This window comes from Schistocerca serialis, chromosome 1 (genome assembly GCF_023864345.2).
Source record: "Schistocerca serialis cubense isolate TAMUIC-IGC-003099 chromosome 1, iqSchSeri2.2, whole genome shotgun sequence".
Lineage (NCBI taxonomy): Eukaryota > Metazoa > Arthropoda > Insecta > Orthoptera > Acrididae > Schistocerca > Schistocerca serialis.
Genome location: NC_064638.1, coordinates 628,658,212 through 628,671,285, shown reverse-complemented (window position 1 = coordinate 628,671,285; position 13,074 = coordinate 628,658,212). Strand labels below are relative to the sequence as shown.

Sequence of the window (13,074 nt, the reverse complement as noted above, 5' to 3'; positions counted from 1 at the left end):
AAAGATATCAGTGATACGATTTGCTGATGACATTGCTATCCCGATTGAAAGTGAAGAAGACTTACATGATCTGCTGGAATGAACAGGCTAATGAGTGTAGAATATGGGTGGAGAGTTAATCGAACAAAGACAGAGTTGATGAGAAGTAGGAGAAATGGGAACAGCGAGAAACTTAACATTAGAATTGATGTCCATTAAGTAGATGAAGTTAAGAAATCCTGCTACCTAAGAAGGAAAATAACCAATGACGGACGTGGCAAGGAAGGACATAAAAAGCAGACTAGCACTGGCAAAAAGGGCATTCCTCACCAAGACAATCTACTAGTATCAAACAGAAGAAATTTATGAGAATATGGGTTTGGAGTACAGCGTTGCATGGTAGAGAAATATGAACTGTGGGAAAACCTGAAAAGAAGAGAATCGAAGCATCTGAAATGTAATGCAACAGACGAATGTTTGGCACAGTAGAGGAATTTGTGGCGGAACGCATCAAACCAGTGGGAAGATTGATGACTCAGATAGTGTGTAAGTGTAAAAGCCATTATTACTGCATCTCAACCGTGCTTGGAACGGAAAGAAAATACTCAAACTGATCAAAAGTATCAGGTCAGCCTCGCCGGTATGAAACGAGACAGAGTATATTGTATGGTCAGTAGAGAAACAGCAGAATGTGTGGGCAGGGGACTTCAGTGACTTCGAACATGGACAAGACATTGGATGCCAACTGAGTAACAAATCCATCAGTTACATTTCAACGTTTCTAAGCTCCCCAGTTCACCTGCTGTGATTCTGAAGTGGAAAGGGACACAAAGTAAAACCAAAGCCAGGAAAATATGGTTTACTGGCGGATAGACACCGTGCAACACTGCTGAGGGTGGCTGTCAAAATGGCATGAAATCATCGGAAATAGTTACTCATGAATTCCAAAGTGCCACCAGCAGTCGAGACAGCATACGTTTCTGTGATCAGTGGTAGGCGATGCTTGAGGTAGTGTGAAGTCCGATGCCACTGGACAGCTCACGACTGGAGACGAGCGATTTGGAACGATGAATCGCGTTATGCCCTGTGGAAATCCGATAGCAGAGTTTGCGTTTTGGAGAACGTTACCTGCCATTATGTGTTGCACCACCAGTGAAGTACGTAGTAGGTGGTGTTGCAGTGAGGGAGTGTTTCTCGCTGTGTGAGCTTCTTATTGGGCTTGAAATACGAAAGCATATGAACACACTTCACTGCATTCCGTACCGCGTACAATGGAATACATTTACGATGAGCCAGAACGTCGACTTCACTCCAGACCCCAGCACCCGCCATCGCTACCTGCCCTAGTTTCGGCTCTTAAGGACGCATGGGCTGCCGTTCTCCAATAGACATTCAGACACTTCATTTAAAGTATCCAATGAAGAGTTTAAGCCGTCGTAAGGTGGAAACATCGCATACTGAAATTCACTAGCTGGTGTCCAGGTACAGAAAGTGTAAATGGTGCGTTTTTGTTTCTCGTGCTCATGTCCTTACCAAAATCGTCATTCTGCATCAGCTTCAAACTTTTTCAGCTTTTTGCTTTTCTCCGGATACTCATCGCGCTTTACTTTCAGCTTGATCATCGATAACAGTCGAGAACGCAGTTTCTGTCATGTCCATTTGATGAATTACCATTTCCTCCAAGGTTTGAGGATTGTGTTTTGACTTTTCTGTGCTGTGGTACGTGCGTGGTACATTTCCACGATATTGATATTAACATCTTCGGAATCAGTCCCGGTAATCATTCCTGTCCCAGAGAACATCAGATACTAAAGACGGAAAACGACGCTTGGGACGCTAGCTGGATAGCAGAGGATCAGATGAAAGAGGATTCTTCAAGTCCATCACAATCGTCAGCGGAGCACAATAATTCCAACTTCAACCTCCGGTAGTACTACGACGCAACTACATATGTCACATCATATTCGTAAATGTGAATGAACTGGCAGTGTTTTAGTGATACATCATGAGGATATACAAGGTAGAAGAGTTTCCTGTAAGTAGCATAGAGGAATGGCTGGTTGCAATGTCATCGGTTTTGCTATGAGGTTACTGTTGTCTTACTGTGCTGAAAGTTAGATTAAATTGAGACTGAATGAATGTTTTTATACAGTTTATCTTATTTATCGAAATATTTTATGTTTTAGAGCAAATTACAGCTATTTTCTTTTTAACAATTGAATAACTGGGCTGCCTCGGTATATTAGTGAGCTATTTTAGTAAATATTTCATCTCTTATTTTGCAACGTTCCTAATTTAGCCTTTAATATACAACAAAATGAAGTAATATTACCCTCAGTAACTTTATTGAGAAAACAAGCATATTTTTTCGTTCTCTTATAACGCTACAGCGTGTGGGTTTATATACTTTCTGTATATCAATCATAAAATGAGAAAGCTAGGTTGAGTGACATATAGCTGGCGAGCGATCCACAGCTGGCTGTGAAACCGCTTACAGGCATTCACGCATCATTAAATAAATATACAGTGTGGCTCAGGTTAGCAGATGGCATAATAAAAATGTGTGATTCTGAGTGTGTCTGCAGCGAAGTTATGTATTCACTAAAGAACACAGAAAGCCACAGAAAAGTAAATAAAAAGTCAAATAAAGTCTCCACCAACCATATACTACACACATTAGTTACGTTATTAAAGCTTAGATACGTTGTTTATGATGAGATTACTTGTGACTACGTACTTTTCACTAAACACAAAAATCATAATATAAGGGTTACGTCAAGTCAAGGAGTCCGCTGCAATCACACTCAAAGATTAGCCTCTGCATAAACAGTTATATAATTATCTTTATGTAATCGTCATTTGACAACAGTAGTAACCTACTAGCGTAAAGAATGAAACTACGAATTTTTCTAGTTTCTTACTGTTCTGATTCATAGCGTGAAAAGTAGCATGTAAGAAGCAGTTTCAGCTGGATGTAGAATTAATCTGTTAATCTGTATGATAATTAAATGCTAAAGTAGCGTAATGATTTATCTTCTGTGTTTTTTGTAAAATATTTTTAAAAATTGTAAATAATTTCCTTTGTGGTCTAGGAGGGAAACGCTGCTATGACTCAAGTATTGGTCACATGACCAAGTTGTGATGGGAGGAAACAGTGCAGATTCACGGTCGTTTGTCAGTGTTCGTCGTGAGGGTAAGAACTGTACGGCCTATGAGCCGCTCGTGTTAGTGTTAGAGTGTGATAACGTGATCAGCAGCGTGGAGTTACTCAACATTGAAGCAAAAGTTCGCAATTGTGAAGATGGTGTTACTCGTTGAGTTATCTTGAACAAATTTTGCTGACCTTTATATTAAACTATGTCTTAAAAAATGCTCAAATGTGTGTGAAATCTTATGGGACGTAACAGCTAAGGTCATCATTCCCTAAGCTTACACACTACTTAACCTAAATTACCCTAAGGACAAACACACACACACCCATGCCCGAGGGAGGACTCGAAACTCCACCGGGACCAGCCTCACAGTCCATGACTGCAGCGCCCTCGACCGCTCGGCTAATCCCGCGCGGCTTAAACTATGTGAACCTGATAAATTTGGGGAATTAATTGGCATTAGCATGCCTTTGTAAAACTGAAACACTGCATATCGTAGGAATTGTTTTCCTGCAAAGCTTTACAAAAATAGTCATTTATTTATTGTGAACATTAGCCTCTGTACGACCACCAGTTGAGGGAAGATGTTTTAAGGGAAGCGAAACTGAACTTGAATTTGAACTTGTTTCAAGACATATAATTGTATAAACGGACTGTTTCCAGATTACTTGATGGTTTCGCAGTCGGGTGTGTTTCAATTAATTGTTGACTGTTCATAGTTTGGCATATTATATACTAAGTTAGTACAGAGGTCAAAACAACTGTGTACAACCGAACGCATGTGCAGACGAGCCATATAACAGGTTGTGCACTTGCTCACTGGAACGTTGCACTCTGAATATATAAAGTAGCTTCTAATATGAGAACAGCTACACATAAATGATGCACCTACTAATCCTGAACAGTTACCTTGTTTATAAGATAAACCTGTTCGTGTTTTGTGGGGCTTGAATTTATGGAACAGTATTGGTTCAATATTTTATAGTTTTTTGGGGAAACATAAGCACGTTTTATGTGTAGAATGTATCGGATCTATACTAATTCATCGTTAGGAAAATATCAAGTTATATTCCAATTTTTCTTCTGTGTGCTTGTAAAAATCTTTTGATTAAATTATTTTACGTAAATTTAAGTCATGTATAAATGTATGCTGTTGTTTTTACAGCAACAGATTTTGTGTAGCTATAAATTAAAGATTGGTCAATAATCTCACCCTGAATAATACCGATTGTAATGTGTCTGTGATATGGGGACGTGGAAAACGCAAAACGTTGGCGCGCGTTAGAGAGAATAGTATGACGTCAATGAAGTCAGACCTACACAGTGCGGTCGTGAGCCTAAATTTTAAGCTATTCATAATCTGACCATTGAAAATGTGATATGTAGCGAGTTGTATTATTTCAATAAAAGACTTAGCTTGGCTCTGTTATTTTATTTCGTATCTAGAGTTAACTTTGCTGGTGATAAGTGCTATGGCTTGTGCTATCGTAAAGGTGTGACTAATCTACAACCTGAGGCAAAAAGAATATTAGACTGAGGTGCTGTGGAAATTTTGTAAGCAAAATACCAATTTCCAGCATTCAGTAAATTTATTACATCATGTACAACAAGAGGAGTATTAAGGCACACAATAATTTTTCAAGAGGATAGCGTGCTTACTCGTACGTGATCATTATTACATGAAACCACCATTAAGAGCTACCACCACATTTAAGTATATATTTTGTCGACCACGACTATAAAAATGTAATACCGAGCAATTAATTGTGTGTATAATACTGCAGTGTGTGACCCCAAGAGAAAATCTGTTTCCATGTTTCAACAATATAAATTATTCTCAAATTCCATTTGTCAATGCTTAACAATCACCAGAACACTCCTTTCATTTTTGTTAGGTGTGTACATATGTAAAGAATTTGAAAGATTGCTGAACTAACTTTAAAAGATGTGATTTTAATACTGCTTCACATATAATGCAACAGTGTGCATTTTAAATGTGGCTATGTTGACATCCTTTGTTCGAAAGTAATACAAATATTTATGGCTTCAGCCAAGCAGGAGGAAAATGCCTTTTTTCTGTAATAGTAAAGTAAGGAGTTATTATTTCTATGGAAACAGCTATTCATATTCACACCAATAAGTTAATAAAACAGTAAACAGTGACAGTGGCTTTTTACATTGCCATATTTCCAGTACACTAAGACTGATTCTTGAACTTTGTAGAAGTAGTGATCAACCCACACGTTATTAACTAACAGAGAATATGAATGCTGCTAAATTCACTGTCTGAACCACAGAGTAGTAATTCATTGGTCATTGTAATAAAGTGGCAGTCTGGAACCGCGCGACCGCTACGGTCGCAGGTTCAGATCCTGCCTCGGGCATGGATGTGTGTGATGTCCTTAGGTTAGTTAGGTTTAAGTAGTTCTAAGTTCTAGGGATCTGTTGACCTCAGATGTTAAGGCCCATAGTGCTCAGAGCAATTTCAGCCATTTTGTAACAAAGTGGAAGTAAATAAACGTTGTTATGACAGTACTGTCAATAAAACTACACATTTAAAAGTAATTAAATGACTGTTACCTTTAATAATACGAGAGTAATGGTAGTGTTTTGGAATGGACGAGTTACGTTTAGTTGATTCAGTAATCACATGTTAGTGTAGCAAGAAGATGGTTCGCGTAAACATCAGACTACTGTTAAAAGCCGACACTGTAAATTCAATTAACACAGCGTTAGTTTTACTGCAAAGCCCAGTAATTACAGATTCTGTTGTTTTACGAGTACGTCATAGCTTTCCAAGTCAGTCAAAGTTTATACTTGTTTTTACAGGATTTGCATTATTTTACAAAATTAAGGCAAATTATTTAGATCAAAGTCTGGCACAGTCAGTCTTTCGAAACATAGACTTTCACGACATCATCAGCATAATTAAACTTTCAGGTGGATTGTGAAATGTTAAATTTTGGAAATTTGTAGTTAGTTCCTATGGGACCAAATCGCTGAGGTCATCAGTCCATAGGCTTACACACTACTTAATCTAACTTAAACTAACGTTCGCCAAAGACAATACACACACCCTGTACGCTCGGCATAAATCCTGTGAAATGATAGCACACTCTCAGATATGCTAATTCACTCACTATATACTGAAGTTAAATTAGATCGGACGTCAGTGTATGTTAAAGTTGTACTGACAGTAAGCCTATTTTCTGAATTTCTGAATGAGTTATAGTACGTAAAGCCATGACTTTTATAAGACAGTGACTCATTGTAGGTGCTGAGAGTCATAAGGGCCTAAAGCACATCACCGTTGATTGTGAGACTGTAGCACTTATTTATGCTTCTGAAATCTGTTGATCTTATGGTGAGTCAGGTTTATCTGTGCTTGAGAACCACACTGCACATATAAAACTAATGAAAAGCTGTATCACTAGTTTCTCAGATATTCACTTAAATGTGGGATCGAAGGCAATGTGCTTCAGGACCTTATGCATTTCGGCGCCTCATTTGTATTCTAGTCAAGTGACTATGTTGTTAGACATTATTACTAGAGTTTAATCGTTTCCACATACGGCACTTCGTGATTGCAGTTAGTTGTTTACTGTACGGGAATCGGCTTTCGTGTGCAGTGTAAACGTGAACTATGTTGAATCTAAGTATTTTAAACGCTAACAGAAAAGTAAAGCTGTGAGGACGGGTCGTAAGTCGTGTTTGGGTAGCTCAGTCGCTAGAGCACTTGCCCGTGAAAGGCAAAGGTCCCATGTTCGAGTTTCATACCGGCACAAAGCTTTCATCTGGCAGGAAGTTTCACATCAGCGCACATTCTACTGCAGAGTGAAAATCTCATTCTGGGAACAGAAAAGTAATTTACCAGGAAAAGTTAGCAGCAAAGGAACTAGGGCCTTCGAGAACAGATCCTTTGATTGAGGAGTGACAAACTCAGATAAGAATGGTTACATGCGAACGTTTAAGAAAGAGGTGTACAGTTAGCACAAGTTGTGGTTGTGTGGGTGCAGCATAAGAATATCTCATTTTCAGCCCGGAAGTAAATTCGTGAACTAATACATATCTTATGGATCTTGTACATTTGTCCGAAAAAATGGAAAAGCACGAAAACTATTTTGCTATTGCCTTAGATTGTATTTAATTATGTACAAAACAACAAAATTCCACAAAAACAATTTCTTCGTTTGTCATACAAGTTTTGCCTATTATTATTAATATTAATTTTATTATTATTCGCAATGGCTGTAGTTGTATAAACTTGCTGATAAGCGTAACAGCATATGGTATTAATTTCACACTCCCTTCTCTGAATCTAAACATTTGTAAACACCCAGAACGTATACTCCCGAGTCGCCACTGGGTTTCAGACATATAGTGCCCTTCTTCAGAAGAATAGAATGCTAGCGTGATATCTGCACTTGTTACTTGGTGTATTTATACCGTATTTGTATATGTGCTATGATCCACATGACTACAGTAGTATACTGCATAAACCTGCTAATTTTTGACGCTTGCTAAAAATACGATAATTCTATTCTACTGAAAAAGGGCACTTGCTGCCTGAAGCCAGTACAGAAATAAAATTCCTTTGTACAATTGGCCGCTGTTTTTTTTTTTTTTTTTCAAGAAGCCACATAATTTGTATCAATTTAGTTTTCCACCAATTAGCCCTGTGGTTAATACTTTCCTTTTTACATGATGGTGCGGTTCTACGAAGTAGATGAGATACGTATAGATGAAGATCCACTCATAGGCCTGCAGCGAGGACTAATGTCTTGGTTACACGATTACTGACATCTCATCTTCGTACTTATATTTACGGTAAACCTTTTTCAGTCGTAAAATTTGAACTGATAACAGTTTACGGAAGGAACAAATAACATCAAAGCACAGTACGAAATGTCTGCAGTGTACTGTGGCGTGCGGTGAAATGGGATAAGCGCTTCTTTGTTCTGACCGCGACACAACTGGCTTCTGTCGCGAGCGGTTGGACGTAATTGCATCGTGTCGGGTTGCTCTGCCCAGCGACATTTAATTGCCCCTCCGTGTTACCTGCGGCGGCCACGTGGGCTGCATCTGTCCAGCACGCAGTACTGCGGTTGGAAAATCGATACGTAATCGATGGGGAATCTGTGACACGTACGGAGGCAACCCTTGAAACAAACGCGCAAAGCTCAGCGGAAATAAATTGGAGTTCTGAATGTACTGTTCACTGCAGTATTATTCTGTGAAGATTCCAGTCACAGTTTTTAGGTGCAAACTTCTATATATTAACTTTCAGTAAAGCACGAGTGACGGATGATTTCATTAGATGGCCAGGAATTAGATGAATCATTGTTTTATTACCACTCGTGTTTGTTGTTGATAATTCTTCCGGGTTACATGACTGTGGTCCACGGAAATCTTCTATTCATAACGTTTCGTCCAATACTAAGTTGGACATCTTCAGAGGTATGGCTGATCCTGCTGAGTCCTGCCGATGTCCAACGTAGTATTGGACGATACGTTAGGAATAGAAGAATTCCATGGACCACGGCCATATAACCCGGAAGAATTATCAACAACAGTACCATCCGGTCGTGAAAGCTTTCATTGTACTCGTATTTGTTGTTCCCACAATAACTGAACGCATCCAACATACGATGAAGCATTGTGATTATGGGTTCGATGTAGGGACAGCAACTTCTCCTTGGTAATGAATAACGTATAATTTTCAAATTATCGTAACTTCACAAATGTTTCAAGGTGATAATAATTTGGAAATGAGCAGCGCGTTGCGTGTATACCGTATGTCTTGTGAATGTTGAATATAAGTATGATTCAAATTCTTTGTGTTGAGCTGCAGCTTAAATGGATGTATAAAGGGCATCCCAACTAAATGTGAGAATTGCACAATAATTCGTAACTCAATTCCGTCCTGACAGGCCTCTGTATGCGGAATGGGCGGTATGTGGCCAGCACACCACTCTCCCGGCCGTTGTCAGCTTTCGCGACCGGAGCGGCTACTTCTAGCTACTCAATTGGCCGCACAGGGGCTGAATGCACGCCGCTCGCCAGCAGCGCTCAGTGACCTGGGCGGTCACCCTTCCAAGTGCTACCTAAGACCGACAACACTTCACTTCGGTGATCTGACGGAAACCGGTGTTACATTGTGGCAAGGCTGCTGTGCAGCTATATTTATAGCTATTTAAATGCACATTTATTGTTGTTGTGATCTTCAGTCTAAAGACTAGTTTGATGCAGCTCTCCTACGCAGCTAGCCCATGTTCTTCAAGCCCCTTTCTCTCTGCGTAACTACTGAGCATTACATCCGTTTGAACGCACTTACTATATTCAAACCTTGGTCTCCCTGTGCAGTTTTTATCTTCCACACTCTCCCCCATTACCAACTTAACGATTCCCTGATACCTCCTATCAACTGATCCCTTCTTTTAGTCAAATTACGTCACAAATTTATTTCATCTCCAATTCGATTTAGAACATCCTCATTAAGTATCCGATTTACTCGTCTTATATTCAGCATTCTTTCGTATCGAAACGTAGTATTAACTTCTTGTCTGGTTTATCGACCAGTTGCACTTCAGTAAAACGCCACCCTCCAGCAAATACCACCAGAAAAGATTTCCTAACACTTACAGCTATATGATTGATTGATTTTTACAGCCCCAAAACAAAACATTTACAGGGATGTAAAGCTTGTACAAGCAACGTCAATAAATGTACAAACAACAATGACAATAAATACACAAATAATTAATCTATGTTAGAAATTATGCTCACAGAAATCTTCCATTGTATAAAAAATTTTTGAATTAATAAAGTTCTTACAAATATCTTCAATTTTTTCAGCTCCAGACTCTTAACTGACTCTGGTAGTTTATTAAATAGCTTTACAGATGTCTGTTTGAAGCTGTTTAGAGTTTTGTTATATGAGCTGTAGTCTTTTCTTACATCATTACAGTGTCGTTTGTTATAACTATGTACATCAGAATTCAGATCAAAACTAGACAAGTTCTTTTTAATGTACAAGAGACATTGAAATATGTTTATACCTGGCAAGGTCATAATACTAAGTTTAATGAATAATTCCCTACAGTGAGTTCTGGATGGTACTTTACATATCAGTCTGACAGCTTTTTTCTGGACTGTAAATAAGCATTCTGAGTAGCAATTATTTCCCCACAAGATTGTCCTATATGTCAAATGAGAGTGAGTATAACTGTAATAGACAGAAAGAAAAATTTTCTCATCTACTATTGCTTGTGATTTTCGGAGCATAAATATTCCTTTAGAAATTTTTGGTGTTAAATAATTCACATGTGCCTGCCAGCCTAAATTATTTTGCAAAACAATGCCAAGAAACTTTACAGGAACTGTCTCTAAGGTGATTCTATTGTTACAAGAAATGTTTAATTCCTGTGTTCCACGTAAACTGATATCATCTGCATACAAGTAACAGTCTGTAGTATCATCTATTACATTGCTAGGTAGGTCATTCATATATAATATGAACAAGAGAGGGCCCAAGATTGACCCTTGAGGAACACTATGGTTAACGGGTAAGAAACTAGAATATCGGTTATTGAAGTAAACAGTTTGAGATCTAATAGATAGGTATGACTGAATAATTTTAACAGCAGAGACTGAGAAAACTACAGTTTTTAATTTCAGTGTTGTGGCACACAGTCTCAAATGCCTTTGATAAATCAAAAAACTTTGTACTTACAATAAATTTTTCTTCTTTTGCTTCAAAACAGTTGCATACATAGCTCATAACAGCATCACATGTTGATAGATTTTTCCTAAACCCAAACTGGCAAAGTAATTGATGAGAATCTAGAAAATTGATTATTATTATTCTCAATGACCTTGGATAAAAGTGGTACAAGAGAAACTGGCCTATAATTGCTAGGCAAATTATTGTCACCTTTTTTGTGGACTGGGATTACTTTAGCTACTTTTAATTTTTCAGGGAAACAGCTTTCAACAATGCAGTAGTTTACAATGTGACAGAGAACCTGTGCTGTATTATGTCTACTAAGTTTCAATATTTTAGAGCTGATATTGTAAATACCCAGTGAATCACTTTTGCTAAGAGAAAGAATGACAGAGTGTACATCTTCTACACATATGTGTCAAAAATAAAACACGTTTTCCATAGCATTTTGGTTTTTATAGGCAACATCCAAATAGTAGCTAGGTTCATGTTTACTTTCTGGTATCTTAGTAACTACACTATCTACACTGTTTACAAAATAATTATTAAGACTATCAGCACTAATTTTGGATCTAGATACAAATTCTTTGCTACCCAATGCTAGATTCTCATTAATGATTTTCCACATTTGTTTTGGATTATTAATAGCTTGTGCAACCAATTTGCAATTATATTCTAATTTAGCTTTCTTAATACCCATTCTGTACAGATATTTACATTCTTTATATCTTAATTTGGCATGCAGAGAAGATGAATTCTTTGCTAGGTAGTAGAAATTCTTGCATTGATCTGTAAGTTTTCGTAGTTCCTGTGTGTACCACTTATTTTTATTGATAGTTGATACCCTGCTCATTGACACATTTGTTCTTTAGTGGCAGGCCAATGTTAACTGCCCACATGAATAATTCAAGAAAGTTGTTGAACTGGTTTTCTGCTCCATTGTTACCATACACACACAACCAATTAATTTCTCTGAGACATTTTAGAAAAACAGATATATTACAGTCACTAATTGTACGTTGTGTCTTATAAATCACAGAAGGCTTGGTGACACTAAAAATCATTGCATTCATGTTTACATGAATAATAATTCCATGATGATCAGAAAGAAGAGTGTCAATCACATTTGTATCGTATTTTGAAGAATGAAAAGTTATAACAATATTGTCTATACAAGTACCCATGTTTACACTACCAGGTCTGGTGATTACATTCTTCAGCATGATATTCATACCATAGCTTTTAACTAAGCTATTTGTTTCCAAGCAACTGTTTTATCTAATAAGCCCTGTATGTTAAGAAACATAACCTTAGCAGTATAGTTAGGTATAATGTTATTAGATTTGGAGATACTGCCTGCTGAACTATTTATTTGCTTCCAAAATGAGATTTTCACTCTGCAGCGGAGTGTGCACTGATATGAAACTTCCTGGCAGATTAAAACTGTGTGCCCGACCGAGACTCGAACTCGGGATCTTTGCCTTTTGCGGGCAAGTGCTCTACCAACTGAGCTACCGAAGCACGACTCACGCGCGGTACTCACAGCTTTACTTCTGCCAGTACCTCGCCTCCTACCTTCCAAACTTTACACAAGCTCTCCTGCGAACCTTGCAGAACTAGCACTCCTGAAAGAAAGGATACTGCGGAGACATGGCTTAGCCACAGCCTGGGGGATGTTTCCAGAATGAGATTTTCACTCTGCAGTGGAGTGTGCGCTGATATGAAACTTCCCCCAGGCTGTGGCTAAGCCATGTCTCCGCAGTATCCTTTCTTTCAGGAGTGCTAGTTCTGCAAGGTTCGCAGGAGAGCTTCTGTAAAGTTTGGAAGGTAGGAGACGAGGTACTGGCAGAAGTAAAGCTGTGAGTACCGGGCGTGAGTCGTGCTTCGGTAGCTCAGTTGGTAGAGCACTTGCCCGCGAAAGGCAAAGGTCCCGAGTTCGAGTCTCGGTCGGGTAACAGTTTTAATCTGTCAGGAAGTTTCTTATTTATTTGCTGTTTTTTAGTATGGGTTAGGCCCTGGTCAACAGGAAGAGACCAAGCCTGGTCTGGACTAGGCTTGGTCAGTGACTCACGTTTCCCTGGTTCTTTAAACCTGCTTTCTCTTTACTATATTGGGTTGATGTAGAACTACTCTCAATTTAGTGCCAAAGTCTAATACTACTTTTTTTTGGAAAATTCGAGAATTCTTTCACTTACATATTTTTACCAAGACTGTTCAGGT

At 38.5% G+C, this 13,074-nt stretch overlaps 1 non-coding gene across 1 annotated transcript; it reads left to right on the top strand.

Annotated features, from left to right (window-relative positions):
• Positions 1–12,734: 12,734 nt before the first annotated feature.
• Trnas-cga (transfer RNA serine (anticodon CGA)) lies at positions 12,735–12,809 on the top strand. Its single transcript has one exon. It is a non-coding gene; the product is annotated as a tRNA-Ser (tRNA).
• The last annotated feature ends 265 nt before the right edge of the window (positions 12,810–13,074 follow it).